The 22,431-nt window shown below is 42.5% G+C and overlaps 1 protein-coding gene across 1 annotated transcript in view; it reads right to left on the reverse strand.

Annotated features, from left to right (window-relative positions):
* Positions 1–2,300: 2,300 nt before the first annotated feature.
* LOC146863416 (protein mab-21-like 3) overlaps positions 2,301–22,431 on the reverse strand; it is a 157,668-nt gene continuing 137,537 nt past the window's right edge. Inside the window, exon 5 of the mRNA XM_085643371.1 lies at positions 2,301–2,558. The gene's annotated coding sequence lies outside the window, so the exon portion shown is untranslated. The remainder of the gene's footprint in view (positions 2,559–22,431) is intronic.

Here is a 22,431-nt window from a genome sequence, read left to right on the forward strand (position 1 = left end):
TGCTAGGGCCATCTTCACAACCATCAATAAAGTAGCAAAATCAGCTGAGGCAACTGATCAGCAGCTTCTCCTTTCAGAAGAATACGCACAATAGTGGAATACAACTCTCCAAAAAAAGCTAGACCGCTCATCTCAAATGAAAATACGAGTCTAGACAGGGGCATAAGTAGTGCACTTAAGAAAGAGAATCTGTTGTTTTGGGAGGTTCTTTCTCCAATTGAAAGTCACTGGGTTCATCTACTACTTTGGTACACAGTCGTTCTACTAATTGGATGTGATTTTATCTTATTTACACCCAATATGGCTGCTGACCTTCGAGGAAATGGTTCACCCAGTCTAGCGTTTAAGGTTCCTCTTTGAATTTTACAAAATAATCGCCATATTAGAGGAGCTTTTGTCCGATAATCAGGAAGACGATTTTAAATATTCGATCGCACAATGCAAATGTTCGTTTTTTACTAACGATGAGCCTGATCAAAGAAAGACACATTCTGTAGCAAAATGGTGCAAGTGATAAATAACATTCGAAGAAATAATATTATAAGTATTGGTTTGTGAGACGTAAAATTGTTTAATACGTAAACATTAGCTGCCTTTGTTACGCAACAAACAACGTCACTTAAAAAAGCATTTACAATGCAACTGGACTCTCATTTACGCAAGACCTATTGCAATGAGTGCGGTTTGTGCGAGTAGGCACAAACAACGGGAGTGGGGGGCGGAAGAGAAGGCACGGACAACAGGAAGGGGGAGGGACGGGAAGAAAATAGTGCTTATGAAACACGAAGTAAAGGGGCCAGTAACCATGGAAGGTGACGAATGACGACATGGCCATCATAAGGAGGGACTAGCAGCCTATAAACCAATCGGAAGGCAGCATTTAGAAAGGACAAAGAGTCAAGCCAATGAAAAAGTTAGAGGAGGAGTGGGCGGGGCTTCCCTCACATAGTCAACTACCACAGATAAACCCCAGAGCAGCGCTTGTGTGCTGGCTCAGGGCTCGACCTAAAAACACATGGCCTCACAGAGCAAGAAAGTGTCAATGTCTTAATACTGTTTCACAGTTTGTCAGTGAGATATGTGTGCAAGATATTACCATAATATTCAGATGTCAGGATCAAGTGTGTTTAAATGGGAACTATAATCATCGATGTTCCACTTTGCATACTCAACTGCCCAGCGCTAGCAATTCTTGGGGTGCATGTGGAAAGGTGGACTTGTCATTTTAAACTGTTGTGAGCTCTGATCTGGGGCGTTTCTCAGAAAACTTGAGAAAAGCTGGAGAGTTGTTACTGACTGGAAAAGCGCTGCTCAGCAGGATACACGGACTCAAGGCACTGGACAGAATGTCGAGAACTATATCCAAGGCAACCCCCTACAACAAACGGGATGTTGGGGGCAATGACTATCTAAATCAAGAAAGATGGAAATCTAGCAGAATGCTAATTACCAAATGGCTTAACAGAGAAAGACAGCCACAGAGCAGACCATGAAACTCGGCTGCACAACTTGGGGGCCTGTGGTGCCAATCCAGGTTTGTTTTTGGGTCGCAGCCCACTTCTACAACTGGGCAATCAGATTCCTTTACTGATGTCTGTGTCTTGCTGATTTGTGTGTGTTCTTTCTTTATAAAAGGTGAGGGAAGGAGAAAAGGAGTGTAACAGAACATCTGTGGGCCTCTCTATCATTGGCCCCTCCAAAGTCGGCCAATTCCAAAAGAAATAAGGCTACCGCCTCCTGGTTCACTGCAGCCCTGAGATCCCTTAAACAGAGCTGCAGAAGACAAGAGAAAAAATGGCACCGGGGATACAATGAGGCTGAAAAGGCCAAGTATTAGTTTTGCTTGGCCATTAGCAAAACTACTATTTTTACAAAAAAGACCGCCTACTTACCTCTGAAAATGGAATCAGCCAAGAATTCTACTAAAGAACTCTTCTTAAAAGTCCACTAATTCTAGCCAGTCTTTTTGCAACGAGGTGGCTAGCTTTTTCTTTATCAAAGTCGAAAACAAATGTAATACCTTTTCTATTAAACACATTCCTTCCTTTGGACACCATACTGCTCCTAGTCTCAACAACTAATCACAACGATGAGGGTTTACTACTCAGTGTGCACCAGTGAGTATATAAAATTCGAGCAATCTCAATTAATACATTTTTCCACTCAACTTCCAGTGGCCCACCGTCAAAGCCACTAATGTATACAAAATAAGCCAATAACAGGAGGAGCGGAATAACAGTAATAGCAATTCAAGCAATTAAATATTGTAATCAAAAGATGCAGTCCAAAACGATCTTCTTCCAATTGGATTCTTTTATTATATTTGAGTATTTTCAAATGGATTACTCCAACAAATTATCGTGATTGTTACATATCCACCAAGTTGATTGCAACGATCAGAGCCTTCATTCTTTCAACAAAATCCTTCAGAGATCTTTCTCGTACACATTCACAATTTGTGTAAATCCAATAAGTTGATTATTAACTCTAAACAACCATAGCCATATTTTAGGTAACCACAGCCAACGCGTTTCGTCCCTTTTGGGACATCATCAGGGCTGTAAATATAGAAAAAGAAAATAATATCACTTAAACAGTACATTATAAATATCTATTATCTCAATGTCACGTAAACAAAATTATATATATACCATTTCGGCTTAGAGAGTCCGACCTATTTAACAATCCTAGGTGAGAAAAGATTTAACCCAAAAAACAAAACAAGATCATATTGACAAAATTTACAGAATCACATATACGCAAAAAATCCATTAATAGTTCCAATGTTTATAAAGTTCCCCACAATCATTCGTGCCATGAATATGTTACAGTTCATTAGGCTGTATATGCCCAATAGCCTCTTCTAAGTCCCAATGCTGTGTGAATTATCATGAGACAACCTAATGCAAACAGATTTTTTGCAATTTTTTGTGTAGTATTTATATGCTCATTACTTTAAAAAAGTCTCACTTATTAAATATCCTACCTACAATCATGAAGATAAATTATTAACATACCTCCTACTTGCTCCAATCGTCACTTTTATATCCACCTAAACTATCGTCTGTGCATTATTTTTCTTGCTTTTTCCTATTCCTTAGAATCTTCACATAAAGAAACCCATGATATGGCCACTTCCCCAGTCACAGTCTAAAAGTATAATGACAAAGGGCATCCTCATTACTATTAATCAAGAGACCCCGGATAACAATATACCTTTGCGCTAGACTTATTCCGCTAGAGAACATACCTTGTTGCCTGCTTAATTTCTTTCCAATGGTCACACCATCCCTCCAGCCGGTTCGATAAATCCGTTCTGGTGCACGTGTAACTACCACTGCGCTATTTAAAGCTACTACGCACCAATCATAATTCAAGCTACGGAGTCAACCAATCAACAAACTCCCTATATTGCTTCCCTTCTGGTCCGCATGGTTTAAAACCTATCAAGATGACTGACAAGTTCGTCCTTATTTCACATATGAACCGTAAATATCTTAAAACCGAACCTACCAATCCAAAGCGCCGGTCCTTATTTCTTCTAAAGCCCAATCGAAGTCGTGGAGATTAACACATAATCCAATTATAAGGCTTGTTCGATCAGCCAATCAAAAGAACTTATGTATTGCAAAACATGTTTCCTCCATGGTCCGCTACTCGATTTCTACAATTGAAAAGCTAGTAACATCGCGTATTTTCCTGAATACAGATAATTTCCCTTTTCCGTAAATCACAGGGAAACAGAAAGCAATGAAAATGCTAGTGATTAGTCGCTCAGGGAAGGTCCACACCCAGAATACGCGCCAACCGAACAGACCCCGACCCCACCCCAATACAAACGGTGCTCCCGGACCTGCCCGATCCAGGAATGGACCAAAAGACAGCAAACAGTCGGAAACATGCATCACGACATCGTTAATACACAACATCGTGACACACATCTCCGCCCGCTCGCCGTCCCCCAGTCCATCCCCAAACCAAACCAATCCAAAAGCACCGTCCATACCGGAATGAAATCAAGGTCCACCCGGCTAGCACGCACCCCGGCCACAAACCCTCCCCAAGCGACCAATCCCAGCAATTAAATATTAAGCTCATATTTTGGCACGTATTTTATTTAAAGAGAACAATAGAATTATTTCCTATCTTATTGTTGTTTTTTTCTCAGTCTGGTTTAAAGATTATAAAGTCAACCACCCATCACCATAAAAAAACATGAACCATTCTCATCTTCCTATTTCATTATTAATAGTCTACTATTTTTGTTTAATCAATTTAAACTCACATAAACCCTAATGAAGTAGTAATTACAGTTTTATCCCACTATTAGAAATGCAAGGCCAAAATGATGTGTCCCGCCTTATTATGACTCAATGTAGACACTATATCCTGATGGTTATTGCGTCCCATGATAATCTCATTACACATTGGGACCTCCTAATTAAAACATGTATATCCAACTCAACCCAAATATCTTGTCATATCCCTATCATCAATTTTCCAGAATAGCCACAGTATAAAACCAATCGTATATTCTAACCCAGTTCAATATTAAGTTTGAATGCCACTATGTTCTTGTGCTATCCAACCTATGTTACTCCAAGAAGTAATGGAGCTCGTTATCACTATTAAGTCCCAGTTGCACAGATCTACAGCGACTGATCCATCTTGCTTCTTTTTGTCTAATCTTCAGTTCCCAGTTACCTCCTCTACATCCTGGGATAACTTTCTGTATTCCATGAAACCTTACTCCACTTTCCCCCGGGTGTGCTTCCCTGATATGATGATAGAGTGGGGATTTAGTGTCATGATTCGTAATGGAACGTTTATGTTCCTGAATTCTTAGCTTCAAATTACGTTTAGTGCTTCCAATGTAGATCTTTCCACATGCACAAATTATAACATAAATAACCCCTACACTGTTACAATTGATAAATTCCCTGACAGAATAACATTTGTTGGTATTATACCTGAACTCTTTGATTTTGTTGATGCCTAAGACACAAACATTACATGATCCGCAGACATAGAAACCATTAGGCGGAGGTGGCAACCAATTCAAATCCACACTTTTTATAGGTTCTATATAATTTCTGGTAACCATTTCCTTCATAGTAGGGCTGCGTTTGAAAACCACCCCAGGTCTATCTCCAATCACATTAGTCAATCCCGGAACTCCTTTTAAAAGACTCCAATTCTTTCCCAAAGCCTTGAATATTTTGTTTTGTTGTGAACAATACGTAGTCACAAATGCAATTCTCTGCACTGATCGATTTTTTTTCTTTTTGTGACAGAGTATTGGCTCTCTCTACCTTCATTATTCTGTCCTTAGCCTTATTTAAATTCCTCTTTAGATATCCCCTACACATTAACCGTTTTTGGAGATTCTCAAATTCCTTACCAAAATCCCTTTCCGTACTACAATTTCTTCTGATCCTGATCATTTCCCCAAACGGGATTCCTCTGGTCACCGTTACTGGATGAGCACTATCCGCCCGTAATTTGTATTGGGGTGGGGTCGGGGTCTGTTCGGTTGGCGCGTATTCTGGGTGTGGACCTTCCCTGAGCGACTAATCACTAGCATTTTCATTGCTTTCTGTTTCCCTGTGATTTACGGAAAAGGGAAATTATCTGTATTCAGGAAAATACGCAATGTTACTAGCTTTTCAATTGTAGAAATCGAGTAGCGGACCACGGAGGAAACATGTTTTGCAATACATAAGTTCTTTTGATTGGCTGATCGAACAAGCCTTATAATTGGATTATGTGTTAATCTCCACGACTTCGATTGGGATTTAGAAGAAATAAGGACCGGCGCTTTGGATTGGTAGATTCGGTTTTAAGATATTTACGGTTCCTATGTGAAATAAGGACAAACTTGTCAGTCATCTTGATAGGTTTTAAACCATGCGGACCAGAAGGGAAGCAATATAGGGAGCTTGTTGATTGGTTGACTCCGTAGCTTGAATTATGATTGGTGCGTAGTAGCTTTAAATAGCGCAGTGGCTGCTCCTAGTCTCACTTCAGTAGCCTCCAGCTTTGCAGCTTTTCCTCCTCCGATGACTGATGCAGTTGCTAGATTGATTAAAGCTGCAAGACCAGGCTCTCCCAGCGATCCCTGTCCTCCCAGGATCGCTGCCCTTGTCGCAGGTACTATTGCTCCAGTTTTACCACATATCTTTCAGCAAGTATGTGAATCGGGCTCCTTTCAAATCGTTGGAAGAAGGCTTCAGTTCTTCCTCTCCTCAAGAAACCTTCCCTGGACCCTTCTGATCCAAAAATGATCGTCTGATATCATGTCTTTCCCTGCCAGCTAAGATTATCAAAAGAGTACTCAACTGGCGGTTTTAATTTAATCTAACAACCTCTTGGACGCCACTCAGTTCAGTTTCCATTCAAACCACAGTACGGAAACAGCCCTAATTAAAGCTACTGAAGAAATCAGAACGTCCTGCGATGCAGGAGGCAAGGCGGCCTTGATTCTATTGGATTTGTTGGTGGCGTTCGACATCACGCACCACAGCAAACTACTGTCCCTTCTGATTGAGATAGGTATCACAGGCTCAGCCTGGAACCTACTCAGTTAATGTCTATGATCTCGAGAACAATTGGTCCAACTGGACAACCATGTCTCTTGGCCTTTCTCTCTTCCTTGCAGGGTTTCACAGGGGTCTGCGCCACGCTTTTTGACATTTATGTTACCCCTCTGGCTGAGCTCGTCAAATCATTTGGCTTTGCCCTTACTTCCTATGCCGACGGCACGCAAATCGTCGTCTCTCTTGGCAGGGAGGGGCTCGACCAAGGGATCGGCTTTGCAACTGCATGCAGGCTGTCAGACATCTACAAAAATCATTAGTCACCTCTGTTGCAATTTCCAAACTTGATAATTGCCATGCGCTCTACCTCAATACTTATCAACACGTGCATAATAAGTTACAAACGCTACAAAATACCGCGGGCCGTCTCCTCCTTTACATTCCAAAACATCAATCCTTGTCTAAACATTTGAAGAAGCTTCACTGGCTGCTGATCAGGCACAGCATTGTTTTCAAATCTCTCTCTATTGCCTTCAAGGCTCTACAAGATCAAGGGCCTGTCTTCGTGAAAAATACTTTCAACTGGTACATTCGCAACGGGCCGTTAAGATCTTCTGCTGGCACATCTGCGATTCTGCCCAAATACAAATGTGTGTCGTGGGGCGGCGCAGCTTTGTTCTGTGTGCCTCCACTGCCTGGAACAAGCTTCCCCTTCATATCAAATCATCCACTAATCTGCTGTTCTTCAGAAAAGCTCTTAAATCCTGTTTATTCAATTCTGCATAGGTTTTTCAATTTTATTTAGGTTTCTTCAAGTTACACAGTAGCCAGCGTCAAGACACCCATGGGTATTTGACCACTCTATAAATTCATTTAACGTAACATAACATATGGGGATTAGTACCCAGTCGCTCCCCACCACTCCACGACATGCAACCCCTTAAAAACCTTTTTAACTTAAGAAATGAAAAAGACTGACATGAGCTTCGTCCTCCCCTTTCTAAATCGTGACTCGGCCTGGGGTAAGCAAGAGGGGGGGGGGGGGGGTATCAGGCGGGCACCCAAAGGTTCTCACTCCTAACATCTTCCCAAACTAAAAGCTTTTTTTTTTTTAAAGTACTACTGGCCTCTTTAACGGGCACAGGTTCTTTCTAAGAAGATGTTTTCCTATTTGTGAATGCAAATGCGGTGACGGAGGCCCGCTGTCTCATGCAGGCCTCCATCTCTCCATATACAGCCAATAACAATGGGTCGCACAATCTTCCTAATGAATATTCTTTGGGCAGGTTGTTTTATGACCCTCTGTGAAGGACCAATTTGCCAGGCAATCTATTAGTACATAGGTCAGATCGCAATAGACATCCGAATCTGCAGACGCGCTCAGATCAGAAATATAACATACCAGATTTGTGAATGGCATTAGTGCATTAGGGCCTAAGGGCCACATGTGTGCACGTTTCATTTTGCTGTGTTCGCAATTAGGTAATTGCAAACACCTATGTACTAATGTGTCTTTGACACATTTAGCAATTCCTAATGGGGTCGCAATTCACCTACCTCATTAATATTCATGAGGTAGGTCTTAATTTAGGACCCACTGGGAATCACTAAAAACCCAGGGATGGTGGCCTGCTGCAAACAGCAGACCACAATGTCTGTGTTTGCTTTTAAATAAAGCAACGTTTAAAAAAAAAAATGCAGCCCGTTTTACTTAAAGGAAAACAGGATGCGCTTCAAAAACAAAAATAAAACGTTTTCTTTTCACTTTTTAAGAGTAGCCAGTGGTCTGTGGCGCCACTGCCTACTTTTTTGTATACATTCACAAAGGGGAAGGGGTCCCTTGGGGACACCTTCCTGTTTGCGAATGGGTCACCACCAACTTCAAGTTGGTGTTAAAATGCGAATGTTTTGCGACAGTCGCAAAACATTCTTACATAACACTGCAAGTAGCTATTAGGAAGGGATGTACTTAACACGCTCCTTCCTAATATCGAATCGCTAACCCATTTTGCGATTCATTAATAGGTAACGAAAACACAAAATGGTCCTTTGTACATAGAAAAAATGCTTTTTTCTAGTCGCAAAAGGCCTAATTCTGCAAATCACGCCATTTGCAACATGAAAAAAGCTGCGTACATGTAGCCCTATGTCCCATGTTTTGCACTGGATGAACGCTACCAAAAGAATATTTGATACTGCCTTATTTATTACAGAGACTAAAGGTTTATCGTTTTGATACAGTCACATGTCGTTACATTATTCACATTTCTTAACCAATATAATATGTGCAGCCAAGTCTCCTACAAGCAGTGCTTAATTTTGAAAATGATGGGTGCCGGTGCCCAAAGCGCTGCTCAGAAGCCTGCGGCTGGCGCTCTTAAATGTTGACCAGACAAGGACCAAGGCTGCGTAGCCCTGAATCTACCTCAAGCCTCTATAATGCGCTGCCAGACACGCCCTGACCCCTTCTCGCACTCCTGCCACAGCGGCGGCTCCTCTGTTATGGCGGACGAGCGTAACCCCACCTGCAGGCGAGCGTAGCAGGCACACACATTAATAAAATGGTAATAAATACCATTTTATTAATGTTTTGAAGGCTCGCACTGTTACAGCGTGGGGGCAGGTGGCCGGGCTGATAAGTCCCATTGCACTAATAATGCAGCCCCCTTCCAGTGCACCTGTCATATTGGCCGTCTGTCGAGAGCCGGCCAATCTGACATGGGCACTTCAGAGACTGCAATCCCAGGGCTGAGAAACAGCAGAGGGACGGCAGCCGCAGGCCCCCAGCCTCAAAATGAGCACTGGGTGAGCCTGGTCCAACCAATCCTGGAGCTGTGGTGCAACTCCAGGATTGGTTGGTTTCGGGTTGTACAAGGGAGGAAGTTCCTCTCTTTCAGCCCGAAGCAGCGCCGAGGAGGAGACCACCAGGATGGAGACCGCATTCAGACCCTGAGGTCGGCATATATGGTGAGTGTTTTGGGCATCGTGCCCCGCCAGACTGTAACGTTGCTGGCCGCAGATTCCTGCTTTCCAACCTGGGAGCAGTTTTTTCGCCTTTCTCTTCCTCCTTTTTTCCCCTTGTGGTGTTTTTACTCTCTTGCACTAGGGAAATATTTGATGAGGAAAACTAAGTGCTCGTCCCCAAAAAAGAGCACTGGTGCCCCCCACCAGCAACCACCGGCTCAAATGAAGCACTGTCTACAAGGTTTCCCCAACACCTTACTCTAGCCTTCCAACCTGCCCAACGCCTCACTTGGTTCTTAGCGGTTCGGTTTTGTGGCAATATTAATACTAGGCTTCAAATGTGCAGTGTAGTTGTAGAAAGTTGTGGACTTCCTATTGGTTTTAATTTCAACGAATGCGTACATATTTTAAAAAAATAAAACTGACATTTATGCGAAAGGAGACTTTTGGAATGGAAGTAATCCATCCTGAAGAACAACTGAAGGTCGTAATATATGCAATATTATGGAATAAATGCGGATGAAAAGCGTAAAGCATGACGAACCTTTTACCTTCATTATTGATAAAGATTAAAAGTATTAGTAACAAGTTGATCGCCACTAAGCAAACATTAAAACAAGTTTTCCGGTTGTGATAGCTCTCATTAGGGAAAATGAACTTATGTTCTTTAAGATGCATTAGGGTGGACTTCGAGGCACGTGGATTGCAAGATAATTGTTTTTATTGTGAAACCCTGAGAAGGACGAGTCTACCCTTTGCAAATACCCTTAGACATCCTGGGGCAGATCTATAAGGAAGTGCCGCAGCGTGGCACCGCAAGCCCTATGGCTGCGGCACTTTCAGAGCACAGGAATGCAACATATTTACAATAACATGTCGCATTCCTGTGCTCTCCCCTGCGCTAACGCACAAACTGCTGCCATGGGCCGGCACAGGCACCCTTGCACCATGGTGCAAGGATGCCTGCGTCCTGGGGATATTGTTTTTGTGCAGGAAGGGGTACCTTCCTGCACAAAAACAATCACTACAGACATTTTTCTCTTTCAAAGCATGCTGTAGAATGCAGCATGCACTGAAAAAGGAAAAAATGAGGAAAAATGGAAACATTTCTCCTGGTTGCGCCCCTAGGGTGGCGTAGCATTCAGACACATTTCCAGATGTACGATTCCTCGTAAATCTGGATATGTGTCCGGTTCCATGGGTGTTGCGTGGGAACACCAACAACAACACCCATGGAACGCCCCTTTCACGCAAAGTGCTGCGTGTAAAGGAGTCATATATACAAGGGCAGGAAAAGCCACACAGGGTGGCTTTTCCTGTCCTTGTAAATATGGAGCAGTAACATGCACCTCCAGTGACATTCTGGTGGCACAAGGAGCTTGTAAATCTGCCCCCCTATATCAGAACCTGCAAGTAGTAAACGTAGAGTGCCACAATGACAGCTATGACGAAGGGTCTCGCACGTCACTTACTACAGACTACAAAAAGTGTCCCTGACATTATGTGAAAGTTGGTTTCAGAGACTTCTCGCTCCCAGGGCCGGCTTTAGGCATATGCGATCTGGGCCCAGGCCCAGGGCGCACCACCTACAGTTGAAGGGGCGCACAGGTAGCTGACGTCCTGAGCCGCCTTGAATAAATCTTTTATTCATAAGTGCCAGTTCAGTTTACTGCCTTCAAACTGTGTGGAGCTTGGACGAGGTGTGACGTCACCATTTTCACTTAATTTTTCTGACTTTTCAAGTTTAATAAAACATCTCAGCCCTTCCTTCTGAAACTGGGGATTATGAGATTTCTACACGTATGTGTGCTGATGACCTGGTGTGAGTAGATGTCACCCCTGGGATTGGAGAGAGGTTTACATGCATTAGGTATGTACTCAGACTCACATAATCTGTGAGTTAATGAAGCTAAACCACAATGATGATAATGAGAAGACAGGGACCGCCACCTCCAGGTGAATAGTGATTCAATAACAATCTTGAGGTGGTTAAAAGCTATACTTCCCTAGGAGTCACAACGACTAGCATCCATTACAACACAACAAGATGATGAACGGAATGCTGAACATTGTCAAACATTCACCCCTAGTCACAGATCTGGGCCTAAATCCATCGTTTTTTTTGCTCCTCACGCCATTACAGTTTAGACCTAGCCATATGCAAATCAATGGAAACAGTCCAGTCCGAACTGCCAATCCAGGTCCTCCCTGGAACAGAAACAAGCACCCTGGGACCGGTTTCGGAGTATCACTCCTCGAAAGCCAGGCTATGTTGGTCAAGTCATCTAGAAAATGTAATGAGCAAAATCCAGTTCTGTTGGCATGGTTCTACTTCATTTTTTTGTCGCCTTGACAAAAAAGCGATATGTCTTTAAAGTACGCGTAAACCTACCTCTGAAATTCCCCATATTGCACTTTAAGCTATTGAAGCAAAACTGATTACTTGCATCAAAAAGATGAATGAATAAACACCATAATCATGGAAGACATATTTGGGTTTATGGCACTCGACTCCAGTTGAGACTCTGAGATTAGAAATGGCATTGAGAGCAATTCATTATTGAACATTTTCTCAGGTGACACATTATGATTTCAAAGTAACTCAGCTGGTATGAAAACAAAAGCGTTTTAATAATGATTACTCTTGTTGTGTAAATGGTAAAAGGTTACATTTTAATTGTTGTATATTATATTACACTGGAGTACGGGCGCATTTAACTAGTTCTCAGTATATATACATATATATGTGTGTGTGTGTGTGTATATATATATATATATATATATATATATATATATATATAATTATTCAGCTATGTGGAAGCTGATGAGGACACAAGTGTTTTATGCACTGAAAGCGGCACAAGTAAGCCAAAGGAGCGCAAGGAGATACTTAAGGCACTCTGAGAAGATAATCAAAAGAGAGACTTCAAAATGGTGCAAAAGCAGATCTCTAAGAAGCTATTTGGAAGTTGGTACTGTCCCAAGAGGTTTGCGGATACTCATAGCTCCTACCTATGAGAATCCAAACCCCGACATGCTACGTGAATGGGCAGAAAATAAAGCAGAAACATCGAAAAGAATGTTGGCTATTCTGATTAAATATGTGGACATAGATCGTGAAGCGCTTTTGAAAGAAATAGAAATTCTTACTGAACAACTGAGTAAATTACAGGAACAAGAAACGATTAAAAAACGAGAGACAGAAATACAAGAAAGTGGAAAAAGTATGAGCAAAATATTAAAGATCGGAAAGCCATTAAGTTCAGAATGGACAAACTGGACTATCAGAGGGGCCATATCTTTACGTTTTGAAGATGGTTTGACAACATAGGCCATCACAAGCTATCATACAATACACAGAGCAATGCTGCCCATAGGCATGAGGAAATGAGCTCAGAGCTAAGTTCAGCAATCGATACGGATAATGAGGATAATCGTCAGATGACATCAATACCGTCTGTGGAGGATGAGCTACGTTTTTTACACTGGGACCGAAACACCAACCTCAGACCACTGGGGGGTCAGGACAGAAACATCCGGGGAGGCAGCAGAGGCAGAGAAAGAACAGGTGGTTTGGGAGAAAGAAGCTGCATCAAACCCACTCAGAAAAAGAAGTGAAAGATGGAAAAGAAAGCATTAATATTGTAAATCTATCAGACTTTGAACTGAATGTGGAGGAAAATAAGATTATTTCTCTTGGACTCTAATATTGTGCCCCAATAAATATGGATCATGTCCCGACTAGAACAGATTGTTCTAAATGTATTAGAAAGTTAAGATTAGCAAAAGTATTTGACATCAAGAAGGTATATGTGCAGAAATACCCCATGAGTGGGAGGAATTGAGCAATCTGGCAATCTCTGATCCAAGTCTTTTAGGGGATTTGGAAAGTCTCTCTAGAGGGGATTTTCCCCATGCAACTGACGATAGTTTAATTCTTGATCAAGAACTGAATGTTTTTGTAAGGCCTGCAACACCATTTAACCCCTTCAGTGCCACGCCCTTTCCCCCTCCTGTGCCGGGCGTTGCACTAGTGGGTGGGGTTCATGACGAGATAGTCTCGTCATGGGCACAGCGCAACCGTGCTCCATGACGAGACTATCTCGCCATGGGCACTGAAGAGGTTAAAACGTAGACAATGTTTTTACCCATGGTTCCACAAGATTCAATAGACATGTTCTCAGAATTGGTGGTACAAGATCTCAAGAAATTGCATGCCACACAATACATCAATACATCTATAGATCCATTTGAGATCTGATACAGAAGCTTAGACAGTCAGACAAAGGAGGCAAAATTGTTCTTTGGCCACTTAGTATGTATCATGAAGAGGCAATGAATCAGCTGGGAGATGGACAATGCTATTCAAAGATTGACAAGAGAGTAGTTTAGGATAGTACTACCAGGTATTATTTATAGTTGTCTAAATGGAGATTCTTAGGGCTCTTTACACAAGCAGAATTTCTGTTCCTTAAAACAGATCCACCCACTATACCTATTCTGTACCCAATACAAAAAATACACAAAACTTTGAGCAAACCCCTAGGCCGTCCAATAGGCAGTCTGTTTGAAAATACTTCCAAATATTTAGATTACTTTCTTCCAAATTCAGTCAGGAATTTGTTGCCTTATATTCAAGACACCGGGAATTTTTTAAAGAAAGTTTATGACATCAACTGAGAGGAAGATTTCATCCTGATGACTTTGGATGTATCTTCTCTTTACACGAGCACCTCTCATTCTGATGGAATCAGAGCAGTAGAGAATTTTCTGAGCTCTAGACCACTAACATTATACAAACATACTGAGATGCATCTGAGCATATTACGTTGGTGTCTGCACAACAAATTTTCTATTTTGTCCTGACTTATATCGCCAACTTAGAGGAACAGCCATGGGTACCTGCTTCGCCCCCAGTTATGCGATTCTGCAAATGGGCAGGTGGGAGGAGCAGGTGCTGGGTTATGATTTTGCCCAGGAAATTATGGAGAATGTAATCTTATGGTCATGCTATATAGATGATCTTTTAATCATATGGTGAGGCACTAGGGTTTCAGCAGAGAATTTGTAGACAGATTAAACAAGAATACGCTGAACTTACATTTTACAACACACATCAGTGAAAATGATGTGCAATTTTTGGACCTGATGGTGTATGTTGAGAATGGGAGTTTACATACAAAGACATACTGTAAAAGTACAGCGGGGAACTCTGTGTTGCGTGCCCGCAGATTCCTTAGCAACAAACTCAAAAATAGCGTTCCATATGCTGCAAATGTACGTATGCAGTGAAATTGTAGCAATGTGGATCAGCTCCACATGGAACAAGAAGAACTTAGGGACAGATTTGCATCTGTGGTTACAGCCAACAAGCCCTAAAGGATGCAAATACCAAGCAAATAATAAATCTAGAGAGCAATTGTTATTCTCAGATCAGACAAAAAGCTTAGTTACACAGCATGAAGAGATTAGGCTTTATCACAGGCTACAATAAGCAACATCATAAAATAAGAACACTTTTTCAAAAATATTGGAATCTATCGCAAAGTGATCCAGTGATTGTTTTAAAAATACAAAGTAGACCACTCATTGCATTTCGAAAAGCAGGATCAATGAGACAGGATCTTGTAATAAATAGTCCAGAAGTACAACCATAAGCCATAACCATAACCAGAAGCTCTACATAGGTAGCACTATTTTGCAATTACTTCAATGCATCTTGCAACATCTCGAAGTCATTAGAAATAAAGATCAAACTTATCCAGTGACTTCAAAACAATGGATGCAAACAAGTTAGAAGATTTTAGATACTTTGTATTGGATCAGGTGCCAAACAGAATGAGGGGTGTAAACAGGGTGAAGTGTCTGAGACAACTTGAATCTAGATATATTTTGAGCTTTAACTCCAAGACGCTGAATGGCTTAAATGCAGAAGAAGATCTACATTTCCATGTATAAACAATGCTATTCAAATTGCAGTTAGTAGAATGAATTCAGTCAGCCAGTTTATGTACTATAGTTTTTCAGAAATATAGAGTTTTGTTTTCACCAGCTCTAGAACAGTACTTTTATGTTGAAGGGTCACCATCTGATTAACACTTGCAGGGGTGTATCAAGAGAGATTGTGCAATTAGATATATAGGTATTGATGTTTATAAAGATTGTTTGTTTAATTAGTACAATTTAGTGGACAGCTAGGACAACAACCAATGGGTAGGGCCCTTGCCCATAATTTGGGAGTAGAATACCGCTATTGCTGCTGTGTTTTATCAAACACAAAAATGTATTGCAAACCATTGAAGATAGGGAGAATAATAATTTTTTATATAATGTTTATAAAGTTGGTTCCAATTTTTGATAATTTTTCACACTTTTTAATGGGGTGTTTTAACCCTTTCAAAGGAGTTTATTGACAAAGGTTTTGTGCTTTAGTTTGCACGTTCCAGTCTATGCAGAGAAAAATACAAAAATAGATAATATGGCACTCTCCTGCATCATGCACTTTATAATTGGGTATTGTTATTTATTTTTGGACTGCTAGTAAGGATGGGTTGTGTATAGTGACAATGATTACATGTTACAACTCAACAGCTCAAAACGAGTGGTCCGAATTGCACAATGTCACTTTAATAATTAATCATGCACTGTCACTTTAAAAATGTCTCTGAAACCTTGTTGTTGGTATAAAAGAAAACAAATGGCAACTTACATAGTTTTGAGAAAGATTGTGGAGGCGGTCAAAACGTGTCACCTGTAGCCACAATAAAATCCTTTGAAAGTGAGCCCGTGCTGGAGCCTCTTTTGATTTGTAAGTGGGCAAGCTGAGGATATATATATATATATATATATATATTCACTGAAAAAACCATAGGTTTCAGGCACGTTATAGCTAGGAATTAGCATTTAAAAAACCTTAGAAATTCACTGAAAAAACCATAGGTTTCAGGGGCGATATAGTTAGCTGGACTTTTCACTCGTACAAAACCATAGAAATTCCCCCGTTATAGTTAGTTCAGCTAACTATAACTCGCGCGCCCGCAATGCACTGCTGATGACGTCACATATTACATCATCGTGACATGGTCAGTGACATCACTCATGACATCACTGATGACATCTCAAATGACATCACTGATGACATCATCCAGTGAACGTGTGTTTTTCTGAAAATTATATATGTTTTATATATGTATATCTCAAGGTCGATGGAAGAATAAATGGGTACATAAATGTCTAAATGGATGATTTGTTTTTGAAAAATTGATTGTATTACTGACTGATTAAGTGTATCTTAGTGAGTAATGTTTAAATATGTAAATATCTGTATCAGTCTCTCACTTTGTGTATAAGTGGCTGCATGGGTTGGTGAGTAGCTACATGAGTGTATATATAGGTTATTAGTTGATTTTTTGAGTATCAGTATGAGTGTCTGATGTCTGTATGGTTCGGTGGGGGGTATTACGTAGTGCATAGGTGCATGAGTGAGTGACTCACTGTTTGTATGTGTTGAAGACAGCATGTGTGCAGGACTGTATGGGTGGATGAGTGTGTGCATGGGTTTGTTAGTGAGTGAATGACTGTCTCAATAGTGTCTCTATGAGTAACTACATATGTTTTAAACTAGTATATGTGACTATTGGTGTATATAAGTGAGTATATGTGAGAGTGAGAGATTGAAAGAGTTCCTGTATGAATAAGTATGTGTTTCTATAAGTGATTGTTTAAAAGACTAAGTATGTGTAAGTTTCTGTAGAAGTAAGTGTGGTGGTGTGTGTATAACTGAATATGCAGGTAAACGGATGTTTGATTCTTTATTAGCATGAGTGACTACGTGTGTGAGTAACTTTATGGATGAGTGGCGTTGTGTAACAGAATGTATAGGTGTATGAATACATATGATGAGTGAGTGCATGTATGAGTGACTGTATAGGACTGTTGGTGAATGAGTGGATGTGTATGTGGATCTTACAATTACTGAATAGGTTGTTGTAACTGGTATTGATATGTCCATTGTTTTGAAATTTTTAATTTCTATTTTTGAATGTGTGTATGAAAGGTTATATTAGGGGGAGAGGAGGTCTGCCACTCTATCACAAGGATGATGTCATCAGTGATGTCATGAGTGATGTCACTGACCATGTCATGAGTGATGTAATATGTGACGTCATCAGCAGTGCATTGCGGGCGCGCGAGTTATAGTTAGCTGAACTAACTATAACGGGGGAATTTCTATGGTTTTGTACGAGTGAAAAGTCCAGCTAACTATATCGCCCCTGAAACCTATGGTTTTTTCAGTGAATTTCTAAGGTTTTTTAAATGATAATTCCTAGCTATAACGTGCCTGAAACCTATGGTTTTTTCAGTGAATTTCAAAGGTTTTTTAAATGCTAATTTCTAACTATGCCTACAGAGATAGGACATGTGAAGAAAGAAGGAAAAACGCACAGAAAGAAAAAAAAAGAAATGCAGAAAGAAGCAACAGAAGTCCTCAAAGACGAAGAAAAGTGCAGGAAGAAATATAACGTGCAGAAAGAACAAACAGAAGAGCAGAAAGAAGCATTGTTGCAAAATCATCCTGTACCCTCAACTTTTTCAGACGGATACTGGTGGTAACTGAGTCTGCCTAAGCAGTCCTAGAGCCAGTGCTATGTTAAAAGACACTCAGAATACAGTGAAAACACCTACATACACTAGGGCACACTATGCGTTGGGGTCCCCCTGTGATTAGCATGACCTCCTCTGTAAGCCCCTAGTATATAATAGGGCAGGGGATTAAAACTACCTCTTAAAACGCACCACAGGGTGTGTTTGAACATGTCACCTCATGCCCCGTCCCTTCCCTTCCCCACTGTGTAAACACACCCTGTAGCCATTTTAAGTTGGGAGATTAAGTCCCCTTGAATCCTGAGGGTCCCTAGGGTCCAACTAGACCACTAGGTACCTCCAGTAAGCGCCACAGAGCTGCATTGCAGAGAGGTGTAAAAAGTGGCACGGCCTGCACCACCTCTCTGCAACGCAGAGCAGTGGTGCTTACTGGAAGCACCTGGTGGGCTAGTTGGACCCCAGGGTCCCTCAGGATTGAAAGGGAATTATTTGCCCAACTTAAAAACGTGCCACAGGGCGTGTTTGCACACGTCACCTCAGACCCCGTCCCCTCCCTTCACCACTGTGTAAACGCGCCCTGTGGCCGTTCTGAGTTGAGAGATTAAGTCCCCTTGAATCCTAAGGGTCCCTAGGGTCAAACTAGCCCACTAGGTACCTCCAGTAAGCGCCACAGAGCTGCGTTGCATGGAGGTGTAAAAAGAGGCGTGGCCTCAGAACACCTCCCTGGCGCATACTGGAGATACCAGTTGGGCTAGTTGGCCCTCAGGGACCCTCAGTATTGAAGGAGAATTAATTCCTCGACTTACAACTGGACAGGGGGCGCGTTTGCAGAGTGCTGCAAGGAGGGGGCATGGCCTCCGGCGCGATGCCGGTCTTTTATCTATTTATTTTTAAGAAGGAGGGCTGTGTGGCCCCCCTTTCTTTTTCTAATTTATTAGCCCTGGGGACCCCATCCCCCAGGGCCTGCACCCTAATTTTTTTTGTTGAAAAAAATTTATTTGGCCCTCCCAAGGCCTTAATCGGCCCCGGGGACCCCAACCCCTGGGTCATGGCCTTTTTTTTTTTTTATTTTTTAGGAGGGGGGCTGTGTTGCTGGACAAACCGTATGTACCTATCACCATGACGATTTGCGTGATATTCATTAAAAGGCGACTATGCATACAATGAATCCACGTAGAATGTATTCACACCGCTAGTGAAGCTCTGACATGTCTGACACCCTACCGTGCCTAATCCCGGCGCCCCCGCTGGTGGGTACTCTCCAAGTAGACACCCTTGCCGTTTATTTATACAAACATGGGTAGCTATTGACGGGTACATTTAATACACATGCACACCAAGCCATTCAAAGGGGATTCGACAAAAATTCGACCAAACTATGCAAGAAACCCCCTCACGGTTAATAAAACACACATCCACCGCCAGATGTGTAATACTTTTTATTTTACTCTCTGGAAAGGAGACAAACCTCACTTGAGAGTCACAGCGTGCTCCTGGCTGAGCCCAATGCTGTGTTACACCCACCATTGCCTGCCGAGTGCCACACACCTCTGTGTTGTATTCCACCATCTAGTGCTTATGCTATGACACTCTCTAGCCCATGTGCACTGTAACACCACCCCGTGAATATGTCATGCCACACTTGCCTTCGCACGGGTTATATTGCCCCATCTAACGTGCCTTCCTCAATGCCTATGTCATAAAGCACAGCGCTATGCCATACTTATTACAATCTGGGATCCATATCTTTGTCACAGTGCATATGCAATGTTACACTACCCAGCACATATTTTATATTACAACTTTAGAGACTACTTAGGTTACACAACACTGCCCTGTGCATGTTACACTCCAAGGCGCATATCACATAGCAAGCGCTAGTGCCTGTGCTATCTCGTGCTCTCCAATGAATCTGTCATTGCGCACAATGTATTGCTTATTATATTTCACGCCCCGGTTCATCTTATATCACACTTTTTGGTGCATAGTTTATACCATATACTATATCTAGTTTTCATTTTCAATCGTGCTCTCAGGACTATGTTCTATATAACACTGCGTCCACCTACCCTTTTCACGGGCATTACATTTTGCGATGGAGGGTGGAGGGTCAGGGGATGTTTCTGCCAAGTGAGCCCGGAGTCACAGTCCCAAACGTCCTCTTCTTCCTGAATAAAAGTGAGATTATGCTGCATACTTGTTCATATTTTAAGTAGTTCGCACAGACACACATTTTAAAAACAATAAAGTTCCTAATACCCACCTTCTATGAACAGTTAGCTTGCTGCCCCATCCACCTCCTCCCTATCCTCTGTTGTCTGAATCCATGGACTAGCCTCCTCTCTCCTGCCATGCATGGTCTGATGTGCTGCCACTGCCCTCCATTTAGCATGATGTACCAGTCCACTCCAACTGCCCTCCATTGCCCAATTCTATGGGCAATCATTGACCTCCTGCTTGGCCTCTGTGCTTAGCTTGCTGACCCTATTCTCCTTCCCCCTGCCCTCCGATGTCTTTGTGCATGCCCCTGCTCCATCCTTTTTGACCACCATGTTCCATGGACCTGCCACTCCTATCTACTCTGAGTGTTCTGTTGAGCTGCCACTCCCCTCCCACCTGCCTAGCATTGTCAGATGACTGTAACCTGTCCCTGCCACCTCCACCCTGCCTGTCCACATGCCATGCCCCTATCCTCTTCCTCCTGTCCTTCATGGTCCATTTTACTGCCACACCCTTCTGCCCTCCCTGGTCTGTTGTGCTGCAACTGCTCCTCCTGCCTGCCCCCCGCGGTCTGTTGTGAGGCCCCTTCCCCCCTCCCTTCTATCCTCCATGGTCCTTTGTGCATGCCCCTGCACCCTCCTTCTTGCCCATCATAGCCATTGTGCTGCCACTAACCCTCCCGCTTGCCATGCATGGTCTTCTGTGCTGCCATGGCCCCTCCCACCTTCCCTGTGTGGTCAGCTAGCTGCTCCTGACCCCCTCCCACCTTCCCTCCATGGTCTGTGTGTATGCCATCAGTCTCACTGTTGCTCTCCATGGTGTGTCTTGTTTCTAGTGCCCATCCTGCCTGACCTCCATGGTCATCTTGCTGCTCCTGCCCTGCCCCCTTGCCCCTAGCCCTCTGTTTCCATGTGCAGACCCCTATTCCCTCCTTCCTGGCTTGTCGGTTCCATTGTAATGCCCCTGATCCGTCCCTCCTGCCCTTTATGGTCTGTTATGCTGCAGCTTTCTCTCCTGTCTGTCCATTATGGTCAGCTAGCTACCATTGCCTCTTTCCCCTCTGTTGTCTGTTGTCCATGTGCATGGTCCTGTCCCCTCCCTATTGCTTTCTATGGATTATTGTGCTGCACTCCCATCCCGCATGCCCTGTGTGGTGTATTGTGCTGCTGCAAACCCTGATGCCTGCCCTGTAGGGTCAGTTTGGTGCACCTCTCAATGTCCCTCCTGTCCTCTGTTATCCGAGTCCATGTCCCTACCCCAATTCCTCCTGCCTACCATGATCCAATGTACCATACTTGCGAACATTTTGAACTTGGTAAGAGGGAGATTTTGAAATAAAACTGGGGTATTGATTTTCCCCTTTGAGTTACATTGAAAAAGAGAAGATTGTAGACAGGAACCAGATCAAGTAAAGCCCATTTGAGCTTAAAAAATTGGACGTTTCCTGGCTGAAACGGGTCTGTTGGCATGTATGGTTGTATGACCACTGCCTCTTCCTTCTGCCCACAATGGTCTATTACATCACCACAGCCTCTCTTGCCAGTCCTGTATTGTTGGTTTGTAGCCCCTGCCCCCCTTTCCAATGCCCTCCATAGTCTGTTGTGCTGCCACTGCCCTTCCTGCCTGCCTAGTGTGGTCAAATTGTTGCCTCTGCACTCTCCTACCTGCCTTCAATTTTCAGAGTCCATGCCCCTGGCCTCTGCCTCTCAACAGTATCCCAATGAACAACTAGATTGCTAACATTCTATATTTATTACAAAAGTGTGGAACGCCTGACGTCATTTTGATGTAATCAAAACTGTAATGCCTAGAGCATTTCCTTTACATATATGAGATGGTCTTATTTGCATCAAAATTATGGTTAGTGCTTTAAAAAACTAAAATGAGGACATATTTTCTGAGTTTTCAAATAGCGACAAAGAACTTTTAAATTATTTGTAATCTTAGTTTTTTTATCCAGTTGACCACGTGATTAAATGTTGCATCCAAGGGGAGAGGGTGTGGTGTTACTTCCAGAGCTGCAGACTTTGCAACTGGGGAACCAGGTTGGAGTTTCTGCTTCAGCACAACATTCTGTGATTCTGGTCAAATCACTTAATCTCCAAAA

This window comes from Triturus cristatus, chromosome 2_2 (assembly GCF_964204655.1).
Source record: "Triturus cristatus chromosome 2_2, aTriCri1.1, whole genome shotgun sequence".
Taxonomy (NCBI): Eukaryota; Metazoa; Chordata; class Amphibia; order Caudata; family Salamandridae; genus Triturus; species Triturus cristatus.